The sequence below is a fragment of the Hemicordylus capensis genome, chromosome 1 (assembly GCF_027244095.1).
Source record: "Hemicordylus capensis ecotype Gifberg chromosome 1, rHemCap1.1.pri, whole genome shotgun sequence".
Lineage (NCBI taxonomy): Eukaryota > Metazoa > Chordata > Lepidosauria > Squamata > Cordylidae > Hemicordylus > Hemicordylus capensis.
In genome coordinates, this window is record NC_069657.1 from 421845183 (window position 1) to 421863048 (window position 17866).

Genomic DNA, 17866 nt, shown 5'->3' on the forward strand with positions numbered 1-17866 from the left:
GGCATATAGGAACATGGGTTCCATTCACTTTACTCTATGAATGCTTGCATGAGATTATAAGAGCCAAATACCTGTCAATACTTTAAAAACAATAAGTTGTATTGTTTTCCTTCAGGGTTCTAAGACAATATTCCTTCAGGGTTCTAAGACAAGCTTCTTCTCCTCTTCCTCTCCCCCCTCCCCCCCAGCTCAAGTGCAAAAAAGCCCCAAGTCACCCATGCTGCAAATGACAATACCAGTATTTTTATGTATGAGGAAACCACTTCTGATGTGCACAGACTTCTTGAATAATATTCTAAGCACAGAGACAGACTTCTTAAAGCAATCTCTTGAGCATTTGCATGTGGAAATGCTACAAGACTAGCTGTGAGCAGGTTCCCTAGTTTTCCCTTCAATTTTGTTTTATCTATAGATAGAGCTCCAGAAAAGTTCTATAGATTGTTAATTCCTACATTACATTTTCACATGGAAGCACCCATGTTGTGATTGCTCTAAAATATCTATCTGTGCACACAAAACATTTTGTAGAAAATAGTCCTAAAATAACCTACAAAATAATTTGGTATCATGTGGAAGAAAACTACTGCTGTTATACAGTATTAATTCCTAATTTTTCACATGGCTGTAATTAATATATATCATTATTATGCTGGAATAATATAAATCTTAAGAGAAGGAAGGAAATTGGGTCAAAGAACTCCAAGTGAGTTGACAAAGCAAACCACTCCTCTTACCAAAAACCTCTAAAATCACAAGATGGTTCTCTTGATTCTTTAATTATTCTGTGTAAAAAGAAGTACCAATTAAGGTTGCCTTTCCAACTGACTTTGCACCCTAATGTGGCAGTACACAAATGTCACTGGTACAATAAATTAGATGTTTTATAGGTTAATTATATTGCCACCATCTCTTCTGTCCACTTAATAATGCAAACAAAACCAAAATAAGTGTTTTGAAGCAAAAAGCAAGTTGTCTTCAACTGTACTCTGTGCTACTTTCCATGAAGTTTAAGGGCTATTATTATACTTTTACAAGATTCCTTCTAAGGGAAATAAACACCAAAGGTAGGATTCCAAGGAAATGACTCACAAATATTGGCAACAGGCTTTCAAAATTGAATCCAGTCTTTGCAAAACTCTACAGCAGCTCACTAACCCTTCTTAATTCAACATAGACTTTTCAAATGAAAATTAAGATAGGAGTTGCTGAAGCAACTTTTTCATGTTATTTCTCTATCCCCACCCTCCACCTCAGGGGCTTTAGTTAAGATGCCATTTTTAGCTCCAAGTTGGGAATGTTTAATGATTGAGTCATTGTAGCAACAGAGGAGAAGAGGAATAATTTATCTTCATATGCTGAAGCACTGCAGCAAAATATTACTGATAAACACCTTCACAGATTGCCTTGGACAAAAAAAGAGAGAGGGAGGGGGAGGGGGAGACTAAAGTAGAAACAAGTTAACATACACCACTTAATATCTCAATGAGGTGAATTAAGGAGACAGTATGCTTCTGAATCATTGCCTTTATCTTGTTATTTGTTTAGTTACATGGCATTCTTCTAGAGGTTTGCAATAGATAAAAACTGGAAGGATTAAGGCAACTGCTTATACAGCCCAGGTCTTACAAATGGACTAAATGAAGTTGCACTAATATATCCCAAGTGCTGCATATTTATTTCTTCTGCTGATCCACAAACTCATCTTAGAATTTAAACACAAATTTACATGCAAGTTCACACAATATGTTTGTGAATGCATGTATATGTATCCCTAACAATTTCCCACCCCTATATGCATGATGTCCCCTTTACATGCATACAGTGCACCAACTACAGGTGCCCTTGCTACAGATTTCTGCTGGACAAGAAGAGGTAGTCATTTCCCATAGCTGGCAGTGATTATTACTATCACCCGCTTCTTCTAAAGGCATGCAACCCACACCCCACTGGTCACTGGCAAAACTCTTATTGAATTTGGGAGCAGTGCCTTTACTCCCGAAAAGAGTTTTGCATCAATCCTCTGTCACTACCAAAGGAATGAAACATACAAATATCTATTAAGTGTATATATAATAAGCATAAATATATGAGGATGCACACACCTGTGTTGAATATTGCATGCACGTACATGCACACTCTCGCTCTCTCTCATACATACACACACACGCACACCTCGCTATTACCACCCACCACCACCACCACCCCCCGTGCCAAAGGGGCTCTGCCATCCAGCCACTGAGCGCCTGAGGGGAGCAGCAGCTCCGAGGCAGCTCTTTCCCACCCCACCAGGGAATCTGCTGCTTATTGTATCCGCCTAGACCAGCATAAAGAGCCATCAGGAGGAGGAGGATGCTGAAAGGGAGGGCTGGCTCGCGGAGGGGCGCGTGGTAATTAAAACTAAAGTGGCCCGGTTATTTATAACCCCTCGCAAAGCAGGGTCGGAAGCGTCTCCCTAATGGAGAGCTTGGCACAGCGTGCGCTCTCTGGCAAAGGCGAGCGGGCGAGGGAGGGAGGGAGCGAGGGAGGGGAGGGGAGGGGCGGAGAGAGGCGGCAGCAGCAGCAGCAGGCGAGAGACAAGGGCAGGATGAAGAGCGGCCGGTTTCCCGCTAGGTCTCGCCCTGCTGCCGCCGAAGGCGAGTTTCCCGCCGCACCCCAACAAGCCTTAAAGGCTGGGAAGGCGGCGGGGGGGAGCTGGCTCGGGTTAGGGAAGGGAAGAGATGGCGACGCCTCCCTCCAGGTGGAGCCGGAGAGGATCCCCCGCAGGGACAGCACCACCACCACCACCCGCGGAGAGGAGGCTCAACCCGCCTCCCCCCGCCCTCCGCTCCCTTTCCCGAGTCCAAAAAGGGCGCCAGAGAGTCAACGGCCGGACAAGTCGCGGCGGCCACTCCGTCCCTTGGCGTTGCTTTGTCCCCGCCACCACACACGCACAGCCCGCTTGCAGGGGGTGGGGGACGCGCCGCTGCCCCCGCTTCTCCCCCCTCCCCCTCCTGACCAAAGCAGCGCCTGAGGAGAGCCGCCCTCCTTCCTTGGGGCCAGGCAGGCATTACGCCGCTGCTGCTGCTGCGCAAGGCGGGAGTGGGGGGGGGGGTGTGCGCGAAGCCAACCTGAGGGTCGCCCTGGTAACCCTGGACAGCTGCCCGCCTCGCCCTGCCCGCCCCTCAGCCGCTCTGGAGGGCTACGCGGGCCGCTCTCGCCGTCGCCCCGGAGCACCTTCTCCTCCTTACCCGCGGCTCTCTGTGGCTACAGGCGGCGGCGGCGCGGCTTCCTTCCCTCCCTCAGGAAGGATCCCGCGGCTGGCGGCCTCTCTTAGGCTGGCCCTCGGTGCCCGCCGCCGCCGCCGCCGCCGCTGCTCCTGTGGGGTGTGAAGGGTTGTCTCCTCCTCCTCCCTCCCGCCGCCCTCGCTGGTGGTGGTGGTGTGCAGGCGGCTGCCGCGGTGGAGGGTAATGAAGAGGGAGCCTCGCACTCCAGCAAAGGAGCGTGTGAAACCAGTCAATCCTGTTTCTGCACATTCATGTCCCCCTGGATAGAATAGCAAAAGATCTCGCTCTTTCTTTCTTTTTCTTTTTCTTTCCCCAGGATGCCCCCAGGGTTAGAAAAGGAATATGACAAGCGCCGGGGCTTTCTGGCCCCTGCTGCAGCTGCAGCTGGCGGGCTAAGCAAAGGGGAGGGAGAGAGAGAGAGAGACTCTTTTCCCCTCTCCCCCCACCCCCGCTCCTTCCCTCAGTGTCCAGCTAGGAGAAAGGCAGTGGGGAGGGAAGCCCCCTCACCCACAGGTTAAGACCCTTCACCTTCTCTCGTTCCCTTTCTCTGATAAGCTGAATGGCTCCTCCTGCCACATGGGCTCAGGGCTTAATTTGTTCTCATCAAGGAGACCATTGTTACTTAGGGAGCCTTGCATTTTCTGCTTCCAACCCTTTCATCTCCCCCTAGCCAATGCGCCATTGATAGAAAACAGATGAGGGGCTGGGAGGCCAAGTGTTAGCTGAGATGCCGCGATCTGCTGGGTGGATAAGAGTTTCAGGCTGGGTCTGTCAGGCAGTATACATCTGCTGGAGACATGCATGTTGTCAGAGCTGGCGTCAGGGGTCAGCATCGTTGGGCCAACTGCTGAGGGTCCAGGGCCTTCAGAAGGGCCTGCTGCTGATCCCTGAGGCCATCTCTATGATGATCTCTAGGACTATGACCCTCTCTGTGCAGTCTTCATGCAGTGGTGATGGAGTGACTTTCTCAAGATCTATCCAGCTAGGAGGGGGACTACAAAGGACCGTTTAATGAGGATTCCCTGAAACTTGGAAATGCCTCTGCAGGTTATCTTCATGTCTCACTTCTGGGCTTCCCAAAGGCATCAGGTTGCTCAGAAACAGGATGGTGGTCCAGATGGACTTTGGGTCCAAACCTCTTATGTGTCAGGGGACCTTGAGTTTAGCTCCACATCACAAAAGGGCCCTGCATTTGCCTAGTGTACCAATTACAACAAAGGGCAAATGGTGAAGTTCATACTGATTGTTTGTAGGGCGAACTTCACAGACTGCCTGCCATCCAGTTGCCTCGATGCTTGCTGCATGTTTAATCTTGAATACACACAGCAAAATCTGCCCCAGGCCATTCTGAGTTTGGTAAATCCATGGGCATTTATGTACTGTGAAAGTAGTATTTATTTAGATTATTATCCGGAGGGCTCTGGGCAGGTTAAAACATATTTAAAACCCAAACATAAGAATTGCATCTAAAAATATGATAAAGCATCAAGATAAAAATCTCCAAATGATTAAAGTACTTTAAATTAGCCCTCTTTCCCCCCCAAACCCAGACCACTAAAATTGTCCAAATGGGAACATTTTACTGGGGCTTTCCAAATGGTTCTGTTCCTGATTTCATAATTAAGTGGTTGGATTTTGGGGTGGGGGGCGGTGTCACTTCACATTTCTGTTACTTGCCTTTTCAGGCCTAGATCCTCCGAGCCTCCACAGACTACGCAGAACAAAGCAATGCAGCTGGTAATATAGTGATTAAGAATTTCAAACCATTTACTCCAGAGTAATTAACTTAAAATCAAAGAGTAAATTTATTTGAGTATTGCAATCTCACAACCCATTTACCAAACTCCTTAGATGAGATTAGCACATAAAACCTTAAGATGCCATTTTCCATGATGTACTGAACCATGATATCATTCAGATTATTTATACCACATCATAGTACAGTTTGGATTGAAGTCCATTGCTGCAAACAGTGAGGCTAGAGCAGGGCTACTCAACCTTGCGCCTCCCCCCCCACACACACACCAGCTGCTTTTGGACTACAACTCCCATCATTTCCAACCACTGGTCAGTAATCAGGGATGATGGGAGTTCTATGCGAACATCTGCATGTGGGCCCAAGTTAAGCAGCCCTGGGCTAGATTATAAAGGGAAAAGGAAACATAATAAATTGCTAGCAATATTTTCTTTAAAGTTTCATTTTCAAAAAAGTAGACAACAAATGAATGAGAGAAATATCAAAATGACAGAAGTTGAATGGCTTGCTGGAATCCACAGAACTATTCTGTAATAAGTGGGTTCCTATATTACTGAAACTTCAGGGATGTATCCAAGGTCACATTTTTGACATATGTAAAGGTAATAATGCATCTTTATATAGTGCTTCAAGTTCACTGCTCAATCAGGCACCCCAGGAGTCCGGAACACAGAATGGCAAAATCAGACAGCCAAGCAAAAATCAAGGTGGTGGGATTAGCATCTGTAAATAGAGCCATCTCATTTGCATCTTTATTTTGTAGGCTTTTAAGAGTTTCAATCAGATATAAGAGTTAAGCTTGACTTCTTGTGTACTTGCAATTTTTGGTGCAATTGTTATTTGGCAAATTATTGCCAAATAATCTCTTATTTGTTTTGCATACTTTCTAATTCTGTTCACTGAAGTTTATTAAAATAAATTTGTGTTTTAATTTTTAAGTCCATGATTTATTTTTAAGTAAATTAGCTCATTCTCTTTGTCAACAGAAAGTATATAGGGTGTTTTCATTCATATGCACATTTATGGACTCTTAAGAATAATTGAAATGAATTGGATTTGAGAGAACTGAAATGTTCAAGTCCAACATTGTTAAAAGTACACTACAAAAACAAGTTAGTGATGCAAATTTGTGTATACTGCCTTGAGACATATATTTTGACAGCATATACATTTATCAGATAAATAATCTTTGAAATGAGAAGTGTGAATATTTCTTCAGAGCACCATAAATACAGAAGAGATTGAATTGGGTCTGTCCCCAACCCACCCAAAAGCAGAGCTATCTACCTACCAGCTGCAAAAGAACAGCCCATGCAATCTAGTGCAATACGCACACAGAAAAACCACATTAAAGATTGCTGCTTCTAAAGCAAATAGCTCCAGATGTTTCAAGCAAGGGGTCTTTTGAATGTTGACAGCACTTTTAAAAAAGAAAGAATAGAAATTGTCTTACTAAATTTCTGCACACCTATGAAAAACATTGAATGTGAGGAAACAGACTGGTGATTATTCAAAACAGATTTAACAAAACAGCTGCACTCTGTTGGGATCACAGCTATTCCAACTGTGGTCAGGATTTCTGACACAGTAGGAATAACACACAAATCAGTTTATGTACCTTCTATGCCAACTGAGGAGCTACAACAGTAATGTCATGGGGCTATTCACACAACCTCACACATGCGGTTGGGCAGGCGGGGTTTAGGGGGAGCCAGGGTTCCACCTACCTTTCCCCAGAAAACTGCTCTAAGTCCCTGTGGCGTGCAAGCCACACGCCCACATGACCCGAGCTTCCAGGAGTAGCACGGATAACTATACGTGCTGCTCCTGGCAATGGGGGTAAACAGAGAGAATCTCACAGTGCACCACATGCTGAGCATGGTGCATGGGGGATTCCCCCAGGGGACGGGCGCTCTAGGCTCCCGTGTGTGTTTGTGTGAGCTTCAAGGAGCTTGCAGTGACAAATGATCCCAGGAGCTGGGTTAAGGGTGCATTGACACCCTTAACCCCAGCTAACAGCTGGGCTTCAGCATGGGGTTTAGCGCCACAACACTGCTGGGATCCATGTGGATCTCGGTGGTTCTCACAGGCAGCCAAGCCCAGGCTTGGCTGCTTAAGCCTGGGTTTGGCTGCTCATGAGAACAGCCTCCATGTGTTTGTGATTCACCTAGAGGAGAAAAAGAAATCTAATGCTGACCAATGAGGTAAAGCAACATATGCAGGAACAGGCCAATGACGCTTTTTCTTGCAACATTTATGTTGTAATCATGTAGGAGCAGTGATATGACATAAGGGACTTTTACAAAGCTGCAGGTTGTGCTGTGGTTGCTTGATGCCAGAATATCACACACCATTTCCAAAGTTTTCAAATACAACGAAGTTCACTTTATGTATATTAGAGACTCTCACATTTCTGAAGTATAACAGGTTTACAACAAGAAATCATCAGAATATTTAATCTGAAGCAAGACTGCCAAGATAATTCTTAGTTCCACTTCTTTTGAAAAAACTACTCATTTCTCTCCTCCACCGCTGATCATTAGAGGACCATTCATCATAATGGTCCTCTAATGAATGGCAATTGAGCAGATTTAGTTTTAGTAATAGAAATGAGGTTAGACCAGAACTGTGGGAGATAAATACTTGGGGGGCGAGGGGAGAGAATATACTGTTTGTAATAAAAGTTAGAATGTAGTAGGGATGTGCGAAACATTTCGGATACAAAATGTTTTGTACCCAAAACAGCCTGTTTCGGGTGTTTTGTAGACAAAACAAAACACCCATTTTCCAGATCCAAAAGTTTTGTATACAAAACAAAACGGCCCTGTTTCGGCTACAAAACGTTTTGTTGTTTCGGACCTCCATTTTGTGGTGATCTCTGAGTCAGTCTCCATTTTGTGTTTGACATATCTTTGAATTTCCCACCCTTCCAGCCTTCTGATCGGTGACCTAAATCATGGGCTGACCGGCTGACAATTCCCTCCTTATTCCCCATTGGCTCTTTTGCTTCTTGCCACTCTTTACTGACCCCACATTGGCCAGGGGAAGGGTTGCTAACCCATGGGGTGCTGGGTTCTGTTGTTTCTGTGGTGTTCTGAGTGTAGATTCTCTGGTAGCATATGAGAGTGGATTCTTGTTTTTCACTGAAAATCTCATATGCTACCAGAGAATCTACAATGAACACCTCAGAAACACAAAACCCAGTACCCCAAGGGCTTGTGTGTATGGAGGTGGTTGGCACCCTATGTGCACTACACAACCCCTCACTCTGGGAAACCCCAGTGCCCCCCAAGTGGAATTATGGGGCTGCTGAAACCTCCATTATTCCCTATGGGAGAAATCTTAAAACACACATAAACTTCAACAGTTCACAAAAGATCAGCCCTTTGCCCAATGGAGAGGAGAACTGGTCTTGTGGTTGAGCATGACTTCTCTCCCGTAGCTAAGCAGGATATGCCCTGGTTGCATATGAATGGGAGACTTGATGTGTGAGCCCTGCAAGATATTCCCCTCAGGGGATGAAGCCGCTCTAGAAAGAGCAGAAGCTTTCAAATTCCCTCTCTGGCTTCTCCAAGATAGGGCTGAGAGAGATTCCTGCCTGCAACCTTAGAGAAGCCACTGCCAGTCTGTGAAGACAATACTGAGCTAGATAGACTAATGGTCTGACTCAGTATATGGCAGTTTCCTATGTTCCTAATTCTTTTGAGATAATTCTGGAAGTTTCCTTGCCCCCATTGGGCACTACCACCCACCACACTCCACTCTGGGTCATCCCTTTCCCCTTGATTTGAAGCGATACATTTGCTGGAATCCCCATTATTCCCTATGGGAAAATTCTTAAAGATGTGTAAACTTTAAAAATTCACAAAAAATCAGCCCTTTGCCTAATTCCTTTGAAATTTGGGTGGTAGCTTCCACCCATTGGACACTACCACCACCACCCACTCTTTTTGCCCTGGGACCCTTTTTAAAAATCCAAATCGATTCGGATTCAGAATATTCGGCTACAAAACAAAACAGGGCTGATTCGGATTCAGAAAATTTGGGTACAAAACAAAACGGGGGTGTTTCGATTCGGATACAAATCAAAACAAGAAAATTCTAAAATGCACACCCCCTAGAATGTAGCCCTCCTTAACACCATGCTTCTTGACCTTACAGTACTGTTGGCAATAATCAAATCCTTCAATCTGTATGCATTTACCAAGTGCAAACATGACTTCCTCGAAATGAAACATTAGGGCTGTCTGAGAAAGAAGCTGAGAAAGAGAAAATTAGTTAGGCAGTCAAACATCTGATTCAATGAGGCTATTCACACACTCAGAAAATGTGTTTTACCTAGGTTTAGGAGCTGTGTGTGCTCCCAACTTTTGGTTGTGTGGAAACAAGATAAGAGGAAAACCTGGGTAGAAGTTATTGTGTGGAAGCAAGGTAGGGGCAAAAGCTACCCAGGTTTTCCTCTTACCTTGCTTCCACACAGCCAAAAATTGGGAGCACACACAGCTCCCAAACCCGGGTAGATCAAGTTTTTGATTGTGTGAATGACCTCAGTATCTTTTCAAGCCCCACCTTTTCCTTCCTACTGTATTAATTTCAAAGTAAAATGCAGATTAATGAACTCTGGACAAATTAGATATCTGAATAACATCATACTTCCTAGAAATAGCAAGCTTAAGAGAATGTGCTCTGTATTCTTTAGTTGTATTACAGTATAGATCTCTTAGCAGCATAATCTTAAAAGTGAGATCTATGGAATCTTATGAACCACTACAGTTACCTGACAACTTCTATATAGTACGTGCAAGTATTTTGGTGCTGTACAAACAAATGATGCAGACTTACTACTTGCCTGTGTGCAATTTTAGTGCCCCTAGAATAGGAGGAGTGGTAAGGAAAGTTGACTTTCTGGAGATGCCATCTGCTGGGTGAGATGTAAAGGAGAGATTATAATTACTTCCGTTAATTAAAGACCCCGGGCCATATTTTGTACATGTAGGTAGTTAATCCAAATGCTCTGGCAAAGTTCCATTTCCAGTTATTGCATACTGATGGCCTACATTCTCTTTTGAGACTGATATGGGACGTGTCTTTCCTTACAGTTATGCTATGATGCAGGGATACTGTCTTATGATCAATACATTATAATCTGTACACAGATCTGTACACAAGTATTCAGTACAGTTGAAGAGAGAACAGCTTGGGCAGGGCACTGATTCTGGTGTTTGCCTCTGCCCCACCTTGCTCCAGGTGTGTCATCTGTGGGGCTGCTGCTGCTCTTGCTACAAAGAGCAGGTTGGGCCAAGGGCGTGAGCCTCTTGATGAGAGCTGAAGGACAAGAGCAGAAAGGCTCTCATCCTTGTGGTTCTCAGCTGTGGGGCAAGCTGCCTGGGGCCTCAGAAGACCTTTCGTTTTTCCATCAAAAAGCCAGCACGGGAGTTTGACTGCATGAGTCCTGTACCTGGTTTTTATCAAACAAAGGAGCTGTGGTTGGTTGGGCTGAGGGATGTGTCTGGGAGAGCAGAAAAGTGGGGAAGGTCTGGGGCCAGCAATATCACAGGTAGCGGGCAGAGGGAGGTATGGTGGTGGGAGTTGGGCAGGCCGTTACAGGGGGAAACAGTTCAGGCAATTGAGGCCTGTTCCTTTTCCCAGCTCTTCTCCCTGTGACCACAGGGAGCTCTGAGAACACTTCCTCAAGGATTAGGGTGCTACTGTTGAATGCCAGGTCGGTCAACGCTAAAACATCTCCCATCCATGATTTGATTGTGGCTGAGCATGCTGACCTGGTATGTGTGACGGAGACCTGGTTGGATGAGCTGGATGTGATTGGTCTCTCTCAGCTCTGTCCTCCAGGTTTCCTGATCATGCAGCAGCCCCACCTGGAGAGTCGGGGAGGGGGCATTGCAGTCATCTATCAAGAGATCTTTCCCATTTCCAGGTGCCCAGTCAGGCAATCTCAGAATTTCAAGTGTTTGTCCTTGAGGGTGGGCTTCCGAGATAGGCTGGGGATTCTGCTGGTGTACTGACCACCCTGCTGCACTTCACTCTCCCTACCTGAGCTGGCGGGGGTGGTCTCGGAGGTGGCCTTGGGTTCCCCCAAACGTATTGTCTTGGGGGATTTCACTGTCCATGCTGAGGCCCCGCTAGTAGGTGCGGCTCAGGATTTCATGGCCTCCATGACAACCATGGGCCTGTCTCAGCTGGTATTGGGCCCTACCCACATGGAAGGACACACTCTGGATCTGGTTTTTGCTGAATGGGGAATACATGATCTGGAAGTGGGGGAGTTTGAGATAACTCCCTTGTCATGGACAGATCATCATCTGGTAGGGTTTAGTTTGACTGCTTCATCTGTCCTCTGCAGGGGTGGTGGACTGATTAGAATGGTCCACCCCCGGAGGCTTATGGATCCACTTGGTTTCCAGACGGCCCTTGGGGAGTTTCCAGTGTCCAGAGCTGGTGACCTTGTCGAGGCCCTGGTGAATCTCTGGAATGGAGAGACAGCCTGGGCTGTTGACATGGTTGTTCCTAAATGCTATCTCCGGCTTGGTGGAGCCTGTTCTGCTCCTTGGTTTTCCTCAGAGCTTAGGGCGATGAAATAACTCGGGCGATGGCTGGAACAACGCTGGAGGAAAAGTCATGACGAATCTGACTGAACATGGGCTAGAGCCCATTTAAGGGACTACTCTGTGGCAGTGGGGGCAGCGAAGAAATGTTTTTTCTCTGCCTCCATTGCATCTGCTCAGTGCAGACCAGCAGAGCTGTTTTATGTAGCAAAGACATTGCTCCACACATCCTCCCAGGTAATGGGGGAGGAATCATCTACAGCCCATTGTGATCAGTTTGCATGTCACTTTGCAGATAAAGTTGCTTGCATCCGTGCTGATTTGGACTCCAGAGTTTTGGCAGTTCTGGCAGACGTGCCTCTGGTACCATCTGGTCCTATTGTGTTGGATTCTTTTCAGTTGGTGCAGCCTGAGGATGTGGACAAGATCCTGGGCAGTGTGCGGGCGACATCATGTGCTCTTGACCCATGCCCTTCATGGCTAATAAAAGCTGCCAGGGAGGGTACAGGCAGATGGTTGGAGGTGATTATTAATGCTTCATTAAGGGAGGGTAGGATGCCATCATGACTCAAGGAGGTGATGGTAAAACCATTATTTAAAAAACCCTTCCTTGATCCCTCCAATCCAGACAACTATAGACCTATCTCTAACCTTCCCTTTTGGGGCAAGGTGACAGAGTGTGTGGTGGGGTCCCAGCTGGATGATATGGATTATCTGGACCCTTCTCAATCAGGCTTCCGCCCCAGATATGGAAATGAAACTGCCTTGATCGCTCTAGTGGATGACCTACGCCAGGAATTAGACAAGGGGAGTGCGTCTCTGTTGGTTCTGATGGACTTCTCAGCGGTGTTCGATACCATCAGCCATGGTATCCTTCTGGACCACCTCTTGAGTATGGGAATTGGAGGTACTGCGTTGGAGTGGCTCTGATCATTTCTTGGGGGGAGGGTCCAGAAGGTGGTGCTGGGGGACTACTGCTCGGCTCCGTGGCCATTGGCCTGTGGGGTCCCGCAGGGTTCGGCTTTTCCTCCCATGCTGTTTAACATCTACATGAAACCGCTGGGAGAGGTCATCCGGGGACTTGGACTGAGTTGTCAGCAATATGCGGATGACACTCAGCTCTATCTCTCCTTGTCACCTGATCCTAGGGAGGCAGTAGATGTCCTGAATCGGGGGCTGGAGGCCGTGATGGGTTGGATGTGGGCTAATAAATTGAGACTGAATCCAGACAAGATGGAGGTAATGTTGGTCAGTAGGAGAGCCAATCTGGATGAGGAGGTTTTACTGGTTCTGGATGGGGTTGCACTCCCTTTGAAGGAGCAAGTATGCAGCTTGGGGGTATTACTGGACCCGGCTCTGCTTTTGGAAGCTCAGGTGGAGGCAGTGGCCAGGGGTGCCTTTGCACGGCTTCGGCTTGTGTGCCAGCTGCATCCCTTTCTCGAGAAGGCAGATCTGGCCAGAGTTACCCATGCCTTAGTCACGTCATGGCTGAATTACTGTAATCTCCTCTACGTGGGGCTGCCCTTGAAGACTATCCGGAAACTGCAGCTGGTACAAAATGAGGCAGCTAGGGTTTTATCTGGAGCTGCCCATTGGGATCACATCACACCAATTTTGAAAGAGCTGCATTGGCTTCCAATTTGTTTCCAAGTCCAATTCAAGGTACTGGTTTTGACCTTTAAAGCTGTTAATGATTTGGGCCTGGGATAACTGAGGGACCACCTGCTCCCAAGGGTTGTGTCCACTTGATGAGGTCATCTGAGGGGCCTCTGCTGCTCCAGGTGCTGACAATGAGGGAGGCTAGGTTGTCATGCACACGGGACAGGGCCTTCTCTGTTGCTGCCCCCAGACTCTGGAATGCTCTTCCAGTGGCTATTCACTCCTCGGTCTCCATCACAGTTTTTAGAAAGCATGTCAAATCTTGGCTTTTTACCCAGGCTTTTATATGATTGTCTCTACTGCTGCTTCTTTGTATTTTGTACAGTTTCTATGCTTGGATTTTAAATATTTTTAATCAGATTTGTTTTATATTTTAGCTTAATATTTTAGGTGTCATTTTTATAGTCTTGTTTTTAATTTTTGTGTAAACTGCCTTGGGATTGTTTTAATGAAAGGCAGTATACAAATTTAACAATAAATAAAATAAATTCACACATTAAGTTCAATGCACATACAGTAATGCACTTCCTAGGGGCTGGTACCAATGATACATTCCTTATGCATGCAATTAGAAAGAGGATGTGAAGTACAATCCAAATAAGATGGAGCTACTGACTGTGGGGGGTTGAAACCCGAGAGATGGTTTAGATCTGCCTGTTCTGGATGGGGCTACACTCTCCCTGAAAGATCAGATATGTAGCTTGGGAGTGTGCCTGGATCCAAAACTCTCTCTGGTTTCTTATGTTGAGGCAGTGGCCAGGAACACTTTTTATCAGGTTCACCTGATATGTTAGCTACACTCATTTCTGGTGGTAAATGACTTTAAAATAGTGGTGCATATGCTGGTAACCTCCAGGCTTGGCTACTGTAATGCACTTTATGTGGGGCTGCCTTTGTACATAGACCAGGAACTACAAGTGGTACAGAATGAGGCAGCCAGACTGGTCTCTGGGACAACCTGAAGGCACCGTATAACACCGATTTTAAAATAATTGCACTGGCTGCTGCTATGTTTCTGAGCAAAATACAAAGTGCTGGTTATTACCTATAACCAACGGCTTGGGTCCAGGCTATTTAAGAGAGCGCCTTCTTTGTCATGAATCCTGTTGCCTATTACAATCATCTTATAGTTATAGTTTCTGCTTGCTGGCTTGGTGGTGACTGGGGACCGGGCCTTCTCTGTGGTTGCCCCGGGACTTTGGAATATGCTCCCTGTCAAAATAAGAGCATCTCCACCTCTAATTGCTTTTAGTAAGACCCTAAAGACTCTCAAGCCTGTTCTCTCAGGCTTTTAACTGAAATTAATTTTAAACTGTTTTTGTCCCATGAAATTTTAAAAACTTTTTATTCTGTGAAATTGTTTTGTTTTTACTGTGTTTTATATTCTTGAGTTGTAATCGTGCACACAGCCTAGAGATTCACATATCAAGCAGAATATAAGTATGAGAAATAAACAAACAGATAAATAAAAATAACTTGCAGGTGTACTCTCAGAACCTTTGTCTATCCTCTTCAAGAAATCTTGCAGAAAAGTGAGACTGGAGATGGGCTAATGTCCCAATCCTTAAAAAGCAAGAAGAATATAAGAACAGACTGGTTATTCTGACTTCAACGGCAATGTAGATACTAGAACAGATTATAAAGCACTCAGAGGCCATTCACTCGGACGTGCAAAACCAGGCAAAGGGAGCCCAGCCCAGTTTTGCACACACGTGTGAGCCACTGGGATTGGGCCCGATCTGGACAGCTTCATGGCGGCAAACCTGCCAAAGTAGCCTTCATTTTTTTATCATGATTCAAGCAGCCAGGCTGGTACAGTGGTGCATCCCAACACCCCAACCCCTGGAGCTGTCAGGCCAGCGATCCACCCACCCAGGGAATACACAGAGATAGTCTGAGGGGAAGGTAAGTTAAACCCGCATTCCACGAGTTTGGATCCCAGCACTCCAGCCCAGCCAAAATCAATTTCCAAGCCTGGTCATTATATTAACTATTAGCTCCCAGCAGCAATTTTTGGTTGTCTTGAGGTGTTGGGCACATTGGTGTTGGCGGTACAGGGAAGGTACCACCTGCCTGCTGAAGGTGGTGCATGAGGGGATGTTATAGTAGTGAGGGAAACAGTTGGAGCAGCCAGCAAAAGCCAGCATTCTTCACCACCTGGGATGGCTGGTCATTCAAAGTGATCATCTCCCCAATGGCTCAGGTGATGAGATGAAGCTCTGGGCGACCAGACCACTTGCTCACCGACTGCATCCACTGCACAGGCAACTTCCCTTGCTTAGGAGCAGGAGCAGGTGCTTTGCTACAACTCAAGGACACACCAGGATTATTGCTTCCATCAGGAGTAGGGACCCCCCAGGTGATGCCATCTCAGGTGCTGCTGCATCCACAATGTCGTAAGACACTTAGGGCTCTTCCCCCTGCAGACCTGTGTCCTGCAGTGGATGCTGGCAGCATGGTTTGGGTCATGAGGGCAGAGCTCAAAGTGGTCCCACTCCATGCTCCTATCGATCCAGGATCATTTCAGTGGTGGTGGTACTGGGGCTGCTGGTTCATTCTGGGGGCTGCTGCCGCCACCACCACCCTTGGTCTGAGGCTGAGGAGGTCCAGGAACAGGAAGCGGAATGACTTCCTTTTGCTCCTACTCTGTCTCAGATTGGTGGGGTGTTGGCTACAAGCAAGAAGAAAAAAAAATTAAAAAGCAGCACCCAGTTAGAGCCACTAGGGCTGCTGGTAAATAAATGGGGCAGGGGGAGGAAAGCAGGCAGGCAGGCCCCAAGCCACCACTCTGCTCTCCTCTGGTTCTGGGCTGCTGCATTCTCTATCCTTCCTCTTTCCTGATGTATCCTTTCTCTTCAAGAGGCACTGGCACACTGTAGGGGCTCTCTGCCTTACTGGCCCTTCTATACTTTTTGAAACTCCCTGCTTTGGCCTACTCCTCCCTGCTCCCTCCCCCTAGCCAATGGCGGGCACAGTTGCCCATACCAACACTTGATTTGAATGATAACAAGCCAACCAAGAAGCAAGGAGATCTTCATCGGAGGCCAGTGCCAGAAAACCAATCAGCAAGGGGGAAAACGGGACTCAAAATTGCCCTCAAATAACTCGAATTGCTTCGAGCTTGAAATGGGGTCATTTTGATTCAAACTTTAAACAGGCCCTTTATTTTAAGGGCATTTCATTTCGAGTTCGACTCACTCAAAACAGCCTGTTTCATGCTCAGATTCGAATTGAATAATTTTGCACATCTCTAATGGCTGGTGCACATGAGGGACCGCTGGGGAGAGAGGCAAACATGAGCCCACTCTCCCCTAGCTATGCACTTGTACACACCTCATAAGAAGCAAAAACTCTCTCAAACTACTTCCAACCGTTAAAAAACACTAGGCTTGTTGACACGACCACTGGCAGGGTAGGAGAAGCACCCAGCCTGGGGCGCTCCTAATTATTGGTCATGTGCTTGCAAACATTAAGCTAGGAATCGAGAAGAATGATCATGTGCAGGGTGGCATATGGGTAGGATGAGCACGCCCCACCCAGATTCTGTCCTCGGCTTTTTACTAAGATAGGAGGAAAAGCTGTCCTACCCAGCTGCCGAGTTGCACATCATTCATGGATGAGTGACACGAATGCATCATTCTCTCCTGCCTTAATGTTTGCAAGCACATGACTGAAAACCAGGAGGAGCATGCCTGCCTCTCCTACCCAGGCTAGCTGCTTCTTCTACCCTGCCAGTCATGTGAACAAGCCTATTGTCTATCTCTAGCCTTAATGTCTCCACTCAGCTGTCTTGTGCGGGATGAAAGATAGCCGCTGCTATTAGGAAATGTTACAGATATTTTATCCTGCAGCACAATTCTCTTTATCTATTTCATTGCTACAGTTTTCAAGCTACCAGATCAGAATTTACTCCTAGCTATGTGGGAGATGCTTGCATTGAAATTATGGTCTGTACTCAACCTCTGGAGGTATCTGAATAATGCTACACTTTTAAAGAAAGAGCCACCTAATATTTATATTACACTTTTTCTCAATCAAAGCAGCTGTATAGGTCTATTTCCCTTGTGTTCCTGGATATGTACTTTGTAATTGTCATTGCCTCACTTTACAGCTTTTGTTCTTTTTGATTGCAGCTATTATACATCACATCCAATTTAGATTGCCTAGAATGACAATGGCTGCTTAAATGTATTCTGCACACCCTTGTAACAGATCTCCAGCGACATGTGCATCCTTCTGAGAAAACTTCCAGAAATATATTATGTAGCATTAGGAAGGATGGGATTTTACACAAAGGGAGGAAAACAATCCCCTTCAGATTTTTATGCTTACAGAGATCTTTGCCTTGATCGCCACCAGGTGTGTACACACCGACTTGCCCTGAGCAAATACAATTTGCCTTCAGGCGCCAACACACAGGGAGCTCATTCACACAATCAAAAACTGTGTTCTACCCAGGCTTGGGAGCTGTGTGTGCTCCCAATTTTTGGTTGTGTGGAAGCAAGGTTAGAGGAAAAGCTGGGTAGAAGTTTTGTGTGCAAGCAAGGTAGGAGGAAAAGCTGGGTAGCTTTTCCTGCTAACTTGCTTCCATATAATCACCTCTACCCAGTTTTTCCTCTAACCTT

The 17866-nt window shown here is 46.3% G+C and overlaps 1 protein-coding gene across 2 annotated transcripts in view; it reads right to left on the minus strand.

Annotated features, from left to right (window-relative positions):
- The window catches only part of SERTAD4 (SERTA domain containing 4), a 40114-nt gene extending 36540 nt beyond the window's left edge, over positions 1–3574 (minus strand). The window contains exon 1 of one of the 2 annotated variants that reach the window (XM_053310581.1): positions 3228–3574. The gene's annotated coding sequence lies outside the window, so the exon portion shown is untranslated. Of the gene's footprint in view, positions 1–3107 lie in introns of both variants that reach the window. The other variant, XM_053310591.1, reaches the window with a different exon arrangement.
- Between the last annotated feature and the right edge of the window lie 14292 nt (positions 3575–17866).